At 41.2% G+C, this 16,770-nt stretch overlaps 1 protein-coding gene across 1 annotated transcript in view; it reads right to left on the reverse strand.

The window, feature by feature from the left end:
• Nucleotides 1-16,169, reverse strand: part of KIAA1217 (KIAA1217 ortholog) — a 379,558-nt gene extending 363,389 nt beyond the window's left edge. The window contains exon 1 of the mRNA XM_034064748.1: nucleotides 16,088-16,169. The gene's annotated coding sequence lies outside the window, so the exon portion shown is untranslated. The remainder of the gene's footprint in view (nucleotides 1-16,087) is intronic.
• Between the last annotated feature and the right edge of the window lie 601 nt (nucleotides 16,170-16,770).

Consider the following 16,770-nt stretch of genomic DNA (forward strand, 5'->3'; position numbering starts at 1 on the left):
GGTAGATAGCCTCAGCAAAACTGATAATAGCATACAAAATCTCAGTGTACAAGAAAATGAACCCCTACATCTCAGAGGAAAAAACTTAGTGCCCCAGTAAGAAAATGACTGCAAAGTAACACTAAACATAAGAAATTCTGATGTGGGAACTCACAGATTTCCCAACAATAGTAAAAGCTGTTCAGAACTTACAAACTGACATGCATTTATGGCCACGAAGATGAAGGGCCTGAAGCATCTTTCACACAAGGAGAGGCTGAGAGACCTGGGGCTGTTCAGTCTGAAACAGAGAAGGTCTCAGGGAGATCTTATCCACACATAGAAAATACCCGATGGGAGGGAACAAGGGGCTCTTCTCAGAGGTGCCCGATAACAGAACAAGAGGGAATGGGCACCAATTGCAACACAGTAAATTCCACCTTAATTATTTTAACCATGAAGGCAGCCAAACACCAGCACAGGTTGCCCAGAAAGGTTGTGGAACCTCCATCCACAAAGACAGTCAAAACCCATCTAGATGTGGTCCCAGGCAAACTGCTCTAGCTGGCACAACTTGGCAGGGTGGGAGGAAGAGGGAGGCTGGATTAGATGATCTCAGGAGGTCCCTGCCAATCTCAATGACTGTGTGACTCAAAGTTGGCACTTTCTCTAAAAGTACTCACCCTGCTCCTCTCACACACCCTGTGCAATTTGTGACATCTCGTCGTTTTCAGGACTTCAACCGAAATAAGATGATTCCTGGGGTCTGTAGCATTCAGTTACGAGATATAACCAACTATTAGCAACTGTAATTGTTATAAATTCCTCAGTAAACCTGCGTTAACAGGAATACATATTCCAAGCTAAGCCACCTTCCCCATCCTCAAGAAACAAAAACATAGTCAAATATTTTAAATTAGGAGACCTTCTCATTCCTAATACTAAACTGAAGAGAGAGGAAACTTTAAGGAATATTTCTTCACCAAGTATACAATTGGATTGTGGAAATTGTTGCTGAATTCAAAAACTAATCAAAACTCAAGAGAACTAATTCTACATACTCCTATTATACTACAAATAGTTAAGCATATGCACACATATATAGAAAGGAACCTCACTGCAAAGGTAAACATATCCATACTGTGAGACACACATTAATAGTTGTACTCGTGATATTCAAACGTACAGATGCACAGGGCTGCTTGGCATGAGCTCTGCTACAGCCTGCAGCTCGAGCCACTGCTGCCATCAACACTCCCCAAGGACAAGCACTGAGGGAAGTGAAATGTAATTTTAACAGAGGCAGATTGTCACTTACAACTCATATCTTCCTGCTCCACTTTACAAAGCAGTTTGCATGACCACTATCAGTTAATAGTCACATTAGTAGGTCATGTTCCCCTATGCACAAGAAAACAGAAACTGTCATAGTTAATAGAAGCTACTGAATTCTTCAGGTTATTATTCTCCAATCACTTTGTAGTACTACTATTGAAACTTATAGATGCTTCTGCTGGGTGAATACATTAAAAAAGAAAAATAATCAGGCCTCTAGTCAGCAAGAAAACTGGTTTGTAGTGTCACTTTTTCTGAATGGGATTGCAACTCCAACACTGAAACCTCCTTATTACTGTCTTTAAATCTGTCTTTCCTATATGCTTCATCTTGTCTGGGCACTAACAGGAGCTGATATCCATCTTCCCTTTGTTTGCCAAACAGCATGATCTTCACTGCAACTCAAATCAGCTTTTAGAATCAAAACTTTGCATTACTTCGGCATATTGCATTAGTTTTATAAACTTCGTAAGGTGAGCTGAAATTCTTTCTAATTATTTACAAAGCAATTGTAAAACTTTCTCAGCTGCTGAAGGGACAAGTAATCAGAGGAACTGGATTAGGATTCTTCAGAGCATATTCATGTAAGTAGTGAAAAAATTCCTTTAGAGTCTGGTGTGGTGATATTCACCATATAGAACACTCAGAACTATACGACTTAATAACATAACTGATGTTGAGCATTTACATTTCAAGCACTGCATGCTTTTGGAAATAGCAGTTACTTAAGATTCTACTAAGTGCCCATTAAAATATGCTACTACAACACAGTTAAGTTAGATCTGAGAATTCAATTCAGTCAGTTCCTAAAATAACTGCTGTACTTGCTAATGAGAAAACCAAAACTTGTCTGAATATTCACCCTCATCAGGTTGCTCTTTACATAAACACAGAGAAGGTAACAAACATGATGAACTGCAGAGACACAATCACATACCTTACTTCACCTGCTCTTTGGACACTCATCAATTCGTACTAGGGTTTATCAGCATATCTAAACTTCTAATCAATTCAGGCCATTGCTTTCTTGTAAAGTAAGCATTACTTCCCTTTCATTTTCTCCAACTCAAAAGAAATACATTTCCACATAAAACTACTGTGTCATAGTGCGAAAATCAGATAAAGGCTCCAGGCTGACAATAATTTTTATTCAACAGGCACCAAAAATTAACTATGCTGCTGAAAACTCACAAATAAAGATCAGGTACTTTAGAAAAATTCTAAAATCTTAACCTACAACCTGAGAAAACACATGGTAAAAAAAAAAATAAATCTACTTCTTGACTATGTCACATGGCAGTACCCTAAGATTTCCATTATAAACAGCTGTAATAGCTTTCAAATACACAGACCCTGAACTGAAGCACAAGTACTCTTGACTTGTAATATTTTCATATTCTAAAGATTCTCAGATCTCTATTAGAGCAAGTATCAAAACTGCACAAAGAACTTTCCAGAGCAAAACAATATATAAGAGATCCCGAGTAGTGTAACCTTGCATCAAAGAAGAATGTGGTGAGCCAAAACCAGAAAGGCTAAGGTGGGTGTTGGCTACTCTTGACACTTCCCATGCTCATGCTGAGATCTCACTTAAGTCAAATTCAGGTTCTTCATTGCAATATTCAAATCCATCCATGAGATTCAAATATGTTCTCTCCAATTACAGGTTCTTTGAATATCTAAATTTAAATGGTATAAGAGAATTGGGCAATGCATGGAGATTCTCTAATAGATAAAAAACAAACAAAAAACAAACAAAAAAACCCTACAACTTTCATAGAACTACATGAAGTACCAAAACAAGTAAAATTGACAATGAAAGAATCAAACTAGACTTAGAATTAAAGGCTTATATAATCCCTCTTAATTTCCCCTCATCTTTGATCTGCATGACACACACTCAGATACAAACAGACAAGTGTTATGAGAACAAGATATTCCTGGAGAGATACTACATTAGACGAAAACTTTTCACACTGAGAACAATCAGCCATCGAAATAATCTCCACAGGAGAGTGGACTCCCCAGCATTGGACACTTTTCAGATTCATCTGGACAGGGTGTTTGGACATCTAATTTGGGTCATAACGCAAAAAGGTAGACCAGATGATCCTTGAGGTCCTTTCCAACCTGGTATTCTATAATTAAACATCAGAAAACCTAAAGCAGGAACATAGTCTGACAGTCTTCCATCCACAGTTGCAGCAGGAGAGGTGCTGCAGTATCCTGCCCAGCTTTCCAAGCTCCAAAAATGTATTCCCTCAACAAGCCCCAAGTAACTAGCCCCTGCAGGAAACCTGGCTTTCCTGGTCTCAGCACAAGCACAGGCATAACAAATGCAACAGAAGACACAACATGAGGAGCATTTATGTCCATGACAGAGGCAGTTTAGTAGTTCTACCTCATCTGCTGCCTCCTGTATCATTTAATCCCAGTCCTTTACACACTCTTCTTGGACTTGACACCATTATTTGTGCAGCCACACAGTAAACTAGACCAAGGAGCAGGACAATGTCAGAAAATCATAAAAAAAATTTAGATTGGTTTCCCAATCCATTCATCTTGCAAACACAAAAAACAATTGTACAGGGACGATTCAGAGAACAGTATATGGGCAAGAACAGATGCCAGGGAAATAAGTCTATTAAACAGCTCTGTCACTGGAATAGTCAAATTACAGTGCAAAAAGCTGTGAATTCTAAATCTTCCCTCCAGCATCATACATAAGGATCATGCAACAATGTATCCCATAGTTTTGTTTTTAAAGCTAATAAATTTACAAGATTCAAAAGTAGAAACAGACATTTTACAAGGTTGACAAAGAATTTCAGGAGCTTTGGAAGAATCCACTTCAGTTGACTCAACCCAGAAAGTTCTGGGGGCAGCTGGAAGAGCTGCAACAGGTCGATGTACACAGCCCGCTCCTCATGTAATGCTCAGCAATGCTTGTATAGTGTGGCTCATTCTATGGACTACAAAAAGAGTCTAAGTATTGTTACAAAAGAAGCTAAGTGTTACCTCTATTCCTAAGAAGTGCTACTACTGCTCAAATCCAAAAGCAGGCTCTTAGTAGTTTTTATAAAGTATCTGTTCCATAACTTTGATAATTCAGTTACTATCTTACTGAAGTTATCCCTTGGATCATAGAAAGAAAAAAGATCTCGTACGAGAAGGAAAAAAAAGACCCATGTGTTGCATCAACAATCCTCAGTAAACACAAGTAGATTAACATCATTTAATGTTTAAGCATGGAGGAAAACTGAGGTCTGACTATGTAACATTTTTATTGCAAAAGAGGTATTTAAGAGACTTTTTTCTTGTTGCTACTGAATTCCACAAAGTCTCACAGTTTCATGGTTACTCAGATGTGCAAAGCAAAATCAGGGGGAGGAGGGAAGAATTAATAAGTTCCAACTGGATTTGCTACAGAGAAAAAATGCAGCTTTATTAGTACACACCTAATGACTTGCAATTGTTCAAAATGGATGTAATAGCTAAATTAATCACACAATTAGTTCAGATTTAATACCCAACATTTGATGAACTGCTTAAATCACAGCTTTTCACTCCTATCTGTCTACAATGAACAGCTACCTTTGCTATATTTAAGTACCACATATGATGTTCAACCACAGAACAACTATCTACAAGGCTTTAAATTTTATGCACCAGTGATTTTTCTACTACATTACTAATTTGTATGCACATTTGGGTTGATTTACTTCAAAAAGGGCAGCACATTTAATGTCAGTCTCTTACTAAGTTGAGCAAAGGAAGGGAGGGATGAAGAGTTTGGGGGTTCAAGATGGTAGACATCATGCTAGGAGTCACTAGGACTTGTCAAGTCTCATGCACAGACCCTCTACATCCAGAGCTTACAAAAAATACTGACGCCAAGACGGACTGCAATGTATTGAAAGTGTGTCTGAATACCTGTACACTTCTGTTCTTCATGTCAAATATCGTGGCACAGCCTTGACAGGAAAAGCACATATAGTTTTTCATTGCACGTGTTGCATTTCTTGTTCTGCAGCAAATGGAAGAGGTGGCAAAAATAACTCAATTGGAAAAATGTGTGCATACCTGAGAAGGCTGAGAAATGCTGTTCTCAGACAGTAGTAAACTGGAGGTCAGGTGGGCTTCCGTGTGCCTCTGAACTGGGATGGTGCATTGCAAATCAGGAAGCAGCATAACTGGCTGGAGGGTCTGCTTGCTTCTATGCTTCTGATGACCTTTGATTCTGAAACACCAGCAATATTTTAAAGGATTGATAAACAGCTATTATTGATATTTTCTGGTCATTCTGTGTTGAAGTTTCTTTGAGCATTTGAGAAATGAAGACTTTGTAGTGACAGTATATGAAGAGGAGGAGAAAACCTTAAAATTCAGTTTAGTATAGAAACAGAAATAAAGAAATGCCATTGTTATAACAACATTGTTGTATCACAGTGTTGTATGGCAAAATGAGGCTGTTTGAATTCCTTAACTGAATTTTTCATACCTATCATATTTGGATTCTCTCCAAACGTAAGCTTAGCTTGGCTTCCTGCATGCTGGAAGATTAAAACATGGCAACATTGGATTTATTTCTTTTGTCATTCTTGAGGTATTGTGAACAGATCATTTCCTCCCTCCTCCCATTTTGGGCTGTTTATGAGAGAAATGTGCATCTCTAAATACTACTGCTTACATGTGGTAAAGCCTTTCAAATATGTTGCTGAAGTGGTTAGCCATTTAGCAGGGAGGTACCCTGTTATGTTCATATACATGTAGTCCTGTCTGTCCTTAGTTGCTCTGCTTTTCTCACTGGTGTTTGAGAAGTGTCTTGCGAGTTCTCAGGTTTTTGTCTGGAGTTTACAACTGCACAGGAGAGACTGTTCAGTAAGTCATTATTGGCCCATTTCTCGAGGTGACAATTACTGAATAATGCTGTTTCCTCTTTCTGAAAAACCTCTGCCAAATTCCACTTGCATTAGAGAAATAGACAAGAAGTTGAGCATGTGCAAAAAAGGGGGTTCACTTCAGGGGGATGGGCAACAGAACCCCATGCAGGATCATCTCCAACTAGCACAGTCCACCAAACAAGGGAAAAGTAAACAAGATTTATGCTTTAAATATTTACATCACTGTAGTTCATATCTTTCAATCTTAATTTTCAGCTTACTTGGTGCCCTTTACAGATATTTATTCAGAATTGGTTAAATGTCAGCCACAAAAATAAAGCTCAGAAGAAAAAGTAAAACTTGATCATTCTTTTAAAGTTTCCATCAACTCCAGAAGTCCACTGCATGCCAGCAGCCTGCATAAGAAAGAGACTCTTGTTCCTGCCCCGCACACAACGTCCCACATAACCTTTAAAACTCTGTTGGATACATAAAATAGCATTGATCCCAGCGCTCCGGGAAACAAGGCCCTGCAAATAAGAGATCTCGGCCACAGATGCCCCACTGAGGACAAATCCTGCCTTGTCCTCTCTGCCACAGGCAGTATGTGGGGGGGCTCCCTCCCGTGGTCCAGGCAGCCTTCAGCAGCAGCCCAGCCTGCTCCAATTGCTCTTTTGCCTTGGCACAAAAAACCTGACTTGAAGGAGGGGCTGAGGGTGCTGAGCTCCTCCCTATGCACAGAACTCATGCCCCAACTTCCATGTAGCCTAACCCTCCCTGCAGAAGTGTTCCATTTCTCATCTCAGTCCTACTGAGAACATGAGTAGGGTTTGCTCCTTTGTAGGCAAAAAACTGACAAGAGTTAATTGCTGCGTCAGATGGTAGGCCAGGTCGGACGGGCTTTGAGCAAACTGGTCTAGCGGAAGGTGTCCCTGCCCATGGCAGGGGGGGGGGTGGAACTAGATGATCTTTAAGGTCCCTTCCAACCCTAACTACTCTATGAATGGTCCAAGTTATTATGAATGATATAAACATTCAGAGGTCTGGTCTTTACTGAGCAATCCAGAGACCATAAAAAGAATCTCATAAAAGAATTGGTTACAAGACTCGGGTTATGAAATTACAAGAGTACAGTAATAGGATCTTAATACCTACCTGTGGAGACACTTGGTTTAAAAAGAAAACTTGTAACATTTAGCACAGATGAGACAGCACCTTGAAACCAGTAAAAAATAAAAAAGTGCACCTGCCAGTAAACCTGCACCTACAAGTAACAAAGGAAGGCACAGTGACCTTTGTCAGGGAGACACAGAAGAGACATCTCTCATGTTAGTGATACACTTTCTACTTAAGCAGAATTACCGTGCTCACTCCATCATTTGGAAACTTTTAGATGTCATATTGCCGTTTCAGCAGTAACATCAGAAACTAATAAACGGTCATGGGTTGTTAGACACTGAAACAATACTCCAGTCAAACATTCCATTGCACGCTGGTGCTCTGTTAACATTAAAGCAAACATCAAAAGGAAGAATCTCTCACACGTAGACTCCCTCCGAGTTTTTGTCCTCCAGTTTTCCCTCAGTGAGCTCCATCCATTAGAGCTAAAAGAGGAGCTCAGGCACAAGGCTGCATGCAATCTCTGCCTTTTCAACAGCTGTGTCATTTAGCTGCTTTGAGGATAGTTAATGATGCTTATTAGCATGCTGACAGCTGATGTATCCATCATTAATACCGTTAGTGAATAGAGCAGCAGTTAAAAACTAAGAGGAACACAGAATAAGGAGAGAGACTGCATCCGCAGACAGTGAACTCCACAGAGCTCAACAGCATTAGCACTCATCAATCCATTTTCCTCATCATTGCCATCACATTAAAAAAAAAAAAAAAAAAAAAGAAAATAGCTTTATGGTTTCCTGCCCCCATGAATGTTGAAGTTTGTTCATCCAACTGCAGAGTTTCAACAGGAGACACATAAACAGACCTCCACAACTTAAGAGACTAGGATACAGGAGATATGGGTTTAAACCCACATCTAGGCTGAGAAATTGCTGAATGTCTTTTCCATTTTCATGCCAAGTGAAGTGTTAACAAGGGGCTGAAGGGTAGCAACTCCTTAAATCACCACTCACATGACTCCTTCTGTGGAAGAACTGCTAGCTTAAAGGCAGCAACATACAAGCTAACTTGAACACTGCTGAAAGGACTTTCAGCTAACTTGTTTGTCTTTGACCTAAGATGACCTGAACTATTCATAATCAGGTCCTAAGTTTCCAAGGAGCAGAGGTAGGTCAACAAATTAAATGTTGGCTTTTCTAGCTACACAACACAAAGCAACAAAGCTTCAGGAACTATGTCCGGATCTCAGCCTTACATACTGCTTTGCAAATGCTAGACTTTGGATTTCTTGCACACCCAATAGTTGGCATTGCCTCAGATGCCTAAGCGCCACACATGGCAATTCCTCACTCTGCACCTCCTGCCCTAGGAAGTGAGTTTCAGCTGGGATTCCAAGGCACCCACTTCTCTGCATGCAAAAGAAAAAGCCCATGCATACAGGTAGAACAACTAAGCCAGGGAACTGACACCCTTTCATCTAAAATCAAACTGCAAAGCTTCCTGTTAAGCTACACAAACGATGAAGGAAAGATCTAACACAGAAACACACACCAACCATACAGGTTGGAGAATTCCATAACCCATAAAGCTGTTTTCACCGTAAGGACAGTCAAGTAGCAGGACAGGTTGCCCTGAGAGGTTGTGTAGGCTCCATGCTTAGACTTTTTCAAGACATGGTTGGATCAAGCCCTGAGCAACTTGGTTTGATACCAGAAGCTACCAGTTCCATGAGCAGGGGGCTGCTCTAGAGCTCTTCTGAAGTTCCTTCCAGCCTGATTTAACCCATGAGTCCTTACAACACATGCCACAACATGTCATGCAATTGGACCTTGATGTTAGTCTAGCTTCTGGAAGGTACTATCATGAAGTTAAACACAGTTTGAGAAAGACTGATTGCACGAATGAGACTTTGTATTTTATCACTTTTAAAGTTCCAATCTGACATTAACTAGTCTTTGCTATTGGGAGCAGGCAATGCAAATAATATTGAAAATACTATCAGCTAGATACTTCTGTTCTCCAATATGATTTCTGAGGCAAGATGCTTGAAAAACTATTTATGTATAGAATGTACTGCCTTCACACGAATTTTGCCTAACCCCAAAATAAAATAATGAACTGTTCCTACTGGAAAACAACCAGATAGTAGACCACAACTCTTTTCTTTTTAAGAACAGAAAGAGATTATCGTTTGCAGAGTCATGAAATCATGAGCTAGATTTTATGATAAACATTAACTTTGCTAAATAAAATAATTAAAAAAAAGATACTGCATTCATTTAAAGTCCCATATTAGGGAAACAATGTTGCCTTTTTATGGCTATCTATTACATATAGCTGAATCTCAATAATCAATTGTAATTCAGCACCATATAATCTATTTATATCTGCTGTTCTCAGCCAACTGCAGATTACTGCACTCTCCTGAAAAGTTTGGCCAGGATTTCAGCATAGCTGGCAAATGCAAGCTGGCAAGCTTTTAGCCAATTAAAGTCTTTAGAATGAGTATACCACCACATGCAAGACTGCTAGAAATGGGACTGGACAAAGTACAAATATGATGCAGTCATGCTTATAATACTATATAATAATATTTAAGCATGACTCCTTCGCACTTCAATTTTGTTTTGCTGATATTTCAGTAGCGTACTACAGCTATCCCATCATTCCTTAAACTCAAGACATTTAAGTATTAGCTTCATGTTCCAATTACATTAGAAGAGGATTATCCATATGAAAATATGGTTTATTAGAATAAATGTGACAATGGAAAGCTTTTCTTCACTAAATGCATAATACATGTTCAGCCAAAGTACTAATTGCATACTCCATGACTAAGTAACAAATACGTATAATCCATCCTTATGGATTTCAAAATAAAGGCAAAGAAATTTGCAGAAGTTTTTCCAGCAAACATTTCCAAGTAACCTCCATACAAAGTCATAGCAATAAAGGACAAAGTATTTCTTAACCACAGAATTTAGACTCTTGCCAGACAGAATGTGGTTTCCAAGGTAGGACTCATTGTTACTAAAGCAATACGCAATCTCGACTATCTTCACAATCCATATTCCGAGTATGTGATCCCAAGAGAACCCTGTAGCTTTTCCCATTGGCATCCTAATATACAACAACATGATGCGGAACTCTGACATGTTTGTAAAGGGTCTTCTATCATTTTATTTTATGCAATACTTTAGAAAAAGTTGGTTTAAAAAGGAAACAGGCAAAAGATGAGAAAAGGTTAATGCACTACATTTCACTTTTAAGAACCTTCCTAAGATGAAAAGCTATACAGTTTCTAAAACAATTAGCAAATGCCTGATTATAAGCAGTCTTGCATATTATGCTGTACATTATACCCAAGTTATGCAACAAGACTGTATTTGTGCAATACAGTTTCAATGAATTCTAAGGAAAGTACAGAATAAGGTAGCAACCCTAACTATGCAGTAACATTTCACAGCCTGTAACATTTTCTAAAATTCTAAGAAGAAATCACAAACTGTAAATAATAAATACATTTTTTGTTTGTTTCCCAGAAAGTCTCTTGGGAAACTTGGGACTCCAGCTAAAGAGAAGTCTGTTTGAATTGCACATCCAGATATGGGAACAGACATGACCAGCATCAGCTGGGTCAGCCCTAACATCACACCAGGAGAGAAAAAGAGCAGGAGGGAGGAATGCACATTAGGATCCATGTTGTCCAGAACTCCTAAATCTGACAAGATTAAGTTGCATTCTACCAGAATTAAGGGGTCCTTTAGCCAGTCCTGTAAGCAGGATTTCCTGCTCCATCCTTGTAAAGGAAGCTTGCATGAGCACAATACTGGCATCCTGTTTTGGGATACAGGTCAGAGGGAAAAATAATGAAAGGGAAGCACCAGGCAGGCAGCTGAAGGATAAAGTGCCAACTTTAGTGAATTTGAGCAGCACAGAGATGTATATGGCATCTTAGCAATAAGCAAACCCCATAAGTTTTTGTGGTTGTGGGTTTTGTTTGTTTTTAAGTTGAATCCTTCATCAAACACTCAGCCCCCATGACAAAGCTTGTAAGAACTCCTCCAAAATTCCACCTCAAGGAATCAGACATCTTTTCTAGCAATACTGACTGAGCACTGGCACAGAGTGCCCAGAGAGGCTTTAAAGTCTCCATCCTTGGGAGATGCTCAAAAGCCACCCAGGCAACCTGGTCTAGCTAAGTCTGCTTAAACAAGGAGGTTGAACAAGATGACCCTCCAGAGATTCCCTGCCAACCTCAACTGTCCTTCAGTGTACTCAACCAAACTCCTACCAACTTCCTCAAAGGCACCATTTCATGTCTCACCATGCTCAAAGAAGGGACAAAGAAGAGTAACAGCTTCCCCTGCATTTCATAATATCTACAAACTGATTTAGTCTGTCATGTATAACAAGAAAAAAGAAAATCACACACATAAAAACTTCACTTCAGAAAGGGGCTGTTTGGACCCCAAGGTAAAAAGATGCAGAATACTACAGGACGGAAGAGATACAAGGAATATTTGTATAGTAACAAACACAAAAGCTACACTGTATTAAAACAAACAACCCATGGACAACAAGATTTTACAGACTTACCATTAAATTGTATAAACTCAAATACAGTATCAAGTGATTTGGAGGTACTCCAATGATTCAGTGAAGGGTTTCCTGAGACATTTTCAATGGGGAGTTCAAGGAAAATTTTCTCCCCTTCCCCTACCTAAGAAAACTGGAACAAAAGGTATAACAGCTGATCATTTTAATATCCCCTTAAGAAAAAATAAACACACACACAGCATTACCATCATAGGATATTTCCAGAGGGACCACTGCATTGTCCCAACCCATTCTGTCTCTGCGTGCCACAGAACATGTTTCTTTTCCTGGCATGGCCCATCTCCCCGGCACGAATAATTTTATTACCCCAAGATCTGGCTCATGTATCTCAGTGTTTTCCTTGATTTTTGTATACATGTTTAAACTTATTTCATTTCATGCTGGCTTGGAAAACTACAGTTCCATTACTTAATTAATTCTGAGGCATCCAAGAATATAGCCAATTCCAGCTTATGTTACATAAAAAATGGAATAAACACTATTATTCAACTATGTCAAAGAAATAAAATAAAAAATAGGAGCAGTCTTGCATATTTAAACTATGTATACAAGTGCCCAGACATCTTTAGTGAATCCAGATCTACAAACAGAAACCTAGGGAGACATACAGATAAACTTAATGTCAAGTATTGCATGCAAGTCTTCACTGGATCAAGACCAAGGACCTCACCTATTTCAGTCAGAAGGATTTAGATGTTTGCTATGACAGAAGAATATCCCTTTACACCACAACATGTTCAAGGAAAGGCAATTTAATTTTTGCAGAATTAAAGAGTTGGTGACACCTAGCTGGAAAGCACTCTTTCGGAAGAGGCCCAAAGGCTCAAGTAATTGCAATGGACAGGAAGGCCTTCACCCCAAGGTCAGGAATTTACATTGCAGTCAGGCTGTTTATGGGGGACAGCAGTTACCATCAACTGCCCTTCGAATTCACAGGTTGCTAGTTTGTGTACCAGCAAGTTTGGGCACAAACATGTACACATAGCATGACAAACCAGCCCCATGGATGGCTTCTGCACACAAGCCCAAGACTGAGGTAGGGTACAAAATCAACTAATCAGTTACCAAAAGTGGACCAAGACAACTAAGCTGGGTCTGCAATACAATTCCTCTCCACAGGCTTGAGCTTCTGTCCACCGCAACAATGTCAAATGCAGAATCAGCATAAGTAATGGCAAGTAAAAATAACCTTTCATCCTCCAGCAGATTATTAACTCATTACAATTTGATATAAGCAATGGTTTGAATAGAAAAAGAAAGTCCACATTTTTCCTTTTTCCCTGCCAGCTAACATTAGTTCCACCCCACTTTCCCAGTTATTTTTTTTAGTTCCCTCCCTCAGCTTGCTCTGTGTCCTCTGCTTCTTGCTTCAGTGCTTCGTCCTTTTTCTTAGTCCTAGATTTGCCACCCTTAGTCTTTCTCCTCATTGCTTTCTTCACTGCTTCCAATTTAACTTTTAATTGTCCTCCGTAAACACTAACTGATAATCAAGATAATTACAAAAATAAGCAAGTCTTACCTTTAAGACTTCTGTATCTATAGAACAACGTTTAAGTACCAAAGTTGTCAGTATATGCATAATTTTTTTTCATATGTGTGTAAGAATACCAAGTGCAATAAGGATGCAATAGTGAAATAAGTGAAAATTTAATCATGGCTGAGAGTTAGAACAGGAACTAGAATTAAACATCCTCATTTTCAACTCTGAGTGAAAGACAAGCTTCAAAATCATTAACTGTCTGCCTTTGCTTACAGCAAGAGGTCACAGCAAATGTCAAACACAAGAGAGCTGTTCAATTAAGGTCAACCTTACAAAATCCAAACTATTACCAACAGCAGCCTAGACGTCATCCTTGCCCCAACAAAACCACTGCCCAGGCAGCAGCTATTACACAAGACTCCACACTAAAAAGCTTCCAAGCTTTAACCTTCACTGAAGGGAAACAAATTTATTCTCTCAAGAAACAATTCTGCCATACCAGATTATTGACTTCCTGGGAAATAAGTCAGAAAAAAAAGCAAGCTAACTTTTCCCACTTCTTCCTATAGCCCAAACTAAAAGCTACATATATGGAGTAATAGCACAGTAATTTAACAGAAAGCAATAAACAGGAGATTGCTGTTTCAAATAGAGAAAGTAGGTAGAGAGTAAGTTAGATGTTCTGAATAGCTATATGGTTTAAAAAAAACAACCACAAACCCCACAATGAATAAGAATACAAAGGCAAATTGGGGAGGGGGGAGGAGGGGGGTGAGAGGATACAACATGGGACATATCCCAGAAAGAAAAAAAAAATAAAAAACAGTAAATGTAGTAATTTTCTTTAAATGGCAGCTTTATCATTGTACATTGATGCTTTAGAAAAGACAGCCAGTCCAAACTACAACAAATTGTCAAAACAGTTTTAGAATAATTCCTCTGCCATACAGGAAAATACCCAGTATATAGTTCCAGGCAGAGAAGCATTAAAAATACTCAGTACTAAACCCCCTCATCTAATTTCGCAGTGATCTGTGGATAAAGGTTCTCCACAGCCCACAAGCCTGAACTAACACATTATATAATTTATAACTCTGAGCCTGTGGACATCAGTCAGAGCTCCAGGTACACACAGCGTGAAGTCACTGTGAGCCGCAGAGAGTTCTGCACTATTAACGCTGCACCCTGGACACTGCACACACAACAAGACCAGCTGCATGCATAGAACTTCCTACATGCATTACCTCAGGTATTTTCAAAGGAATTTAAGATTAGGTCATATTTCTTGGTAAACATACAGCTAAGGCAAAAAAGTTGTTGTATACAGTCAGTTCTAGCTTGGTCACTGTATATAAGTGTCATTTTTGGAGGGCTAGATAATACAGACTTCTACACACTGCATGCTCACTGCACTTGGCTCCACGCAGTTCACAAGGTCAGAAGAAATAAATAAATAAATATGGCTTTGATTTTCATCTCTAACTTGCAGAAAGTCAGCTTACTGAAAGTCTGCAAGATGATGTCTTAATGTTTGATATTATGCAATACTTTAATAGCCTAGTTATGCTTTCACGGTAAGAAAAAGCCACTGTCCACACAGCCATTCAAGCAACCCAAGCTATGCAAACGATGAGCTGGTGATGTCCCTGGGTAGTACACAATGCTCATCTGCAGAGTTCCAAACAAGTATCTTGAAGGTATCAGGATCAGAGAAAGAGCAAGAAATGAAAGCGAATCAAGAATGACTCATTTTAAACAGCAGCACAAAAATAAAGCACTAAAGATGACATTTAATAGCCTAAAAAACTTGCACCACCATGCTGACCAATGCTGCATGCAGAGGCTGAGTTCTGCCAAACACAGACAAGCCAAATTCTGCTATTCTTGAAGTTAACAATAGTTTTTCTTTGAACTCCAGAAGCAGCAGAAAAAGTTGGCCCTCAGCTGACAGCAAATCATACCTCAGGGCAGACACATGGGCAAAGAGACCAGCAAACCATTCCACCGCGCCTCGCCCACCCTCCCGCGGTCCCTGCGAGAAGGGAAGCGAGCTGGGACTGGGGTCCGGCACCCGGTGCACCCGGACAAGCAGCGGTCTCTCCCTTAAGGCTCGAGGGAAAAGCTTCCGACTCAAATTGCACGTTCATAAAAGACTGAGTGGGGCTTTTTTTTTCCGCCAAAGAACACATTAATTCTGTTGTGGAAACCTTCTGACTAGAGTCAACGTACACACACTCTCTTTCCCTCCCACCTCCCATTTTTTTGGGGGAAAACTCACCTTTTGTGGTACTCTATGCTTACAAATAAGTAACTTCTGAGTTTGACATATTCGCAAGTTTACTTACAAGCTGAAGACACAGAGAGGTCCGCGCAGGGACGGCCAGGGCAGCCGAAGGATGCTGCGCTGCCGAACACCCCAACCCTTCCGCCGGAGCACCCCCCGCGCCAAGCCACCTGGCTCTCTCCCTGCGGCGGCTGCCGGTGCTACCCCCCGCCGGGGCACCCCTCCCACCCCCTCTATGCTGCCGGTGCCGGACGGCGAGGGCAGCGCTTCGAGAGCAGGGTGCAACCCCAGCGCCTATCCCCACCCCGCTCAGACCCACCTGCCCCCTGGGCGGCCACCCCAAGGTCACCCGGTCCCCCGGGAAGGCAAACTTTGGGTACCACTCACTTCCGCGGAGCAGAGCGCAGCGCCGACACGCAGCCGGCTCGGAGATTCGGGGGGGCGGCGCGGAGCCTCCACCGGCTGCAGCGCGCAAGGCGGGCTGCGCGCTTCCTCCTTCTCCGCCTCCTTCTCCCTCTCTCCCCGACGACTTTCACTTCACCTGCAGGCAGCCTGGCTGCGGCGGGGCGAGTGACTCCGCAGCTCTCCGCGGAACTGCAGTCCCTGCCGCAGCGCCCTCCCCTCCCCACGGGGTAAGCCGGCCGGGCCGGAGGGGCGGGCCGCACCGCGCAGACCAGCCCAGCGGCTGACTCGTCCCGCCGGGGGACAGGGTGAGCCCCTGCCTGAAGCGTAGCCGCAGCTCCTGGGGAAGAACACAGAGGACCTTTGGCGTAGCGAGGTCTGCCCCAGGCTCCTCCGCGAGTGCGGAGGCTGGGCGGACTCCCTCCGCACACCCCTAGAGATCCTTTCCCCAAGGCGGCTGCTTGCCTGCAGCTACTGGGTAGGGATTGCCCCCATGCTGTCAATCACCTCCCCGGTGAGGGGCTATAAATATTTATTAGGCATCCTAATAGCTGCATCTAGCTAAGCAGAGCATTTTGTTCGTTTGGCTCCTGTGATTCAAAACTCCAAAACCACCCCTAGACTTGCTTCATTTAAAGTTGCTCCCTCACTGCCCCGGCTGACTCCAC

Source organism: Melopsittacus undulatus, chromosome 1 (genome assembly GCF_012275295.1).
Source record: "Melopsittacus undulatus isolate bMelUnd1 chromosome 1, bMelUnd1.mat.Z, whole genome shotgun sequence".
Classification (NCBI taxonomy): domain Eukaryota; kingdom Metazoa; phylum Chordata; class Aves; order Psittaciformes; family Psittaculidae; genus Melopsittacus; species Melopsittacus undulatus.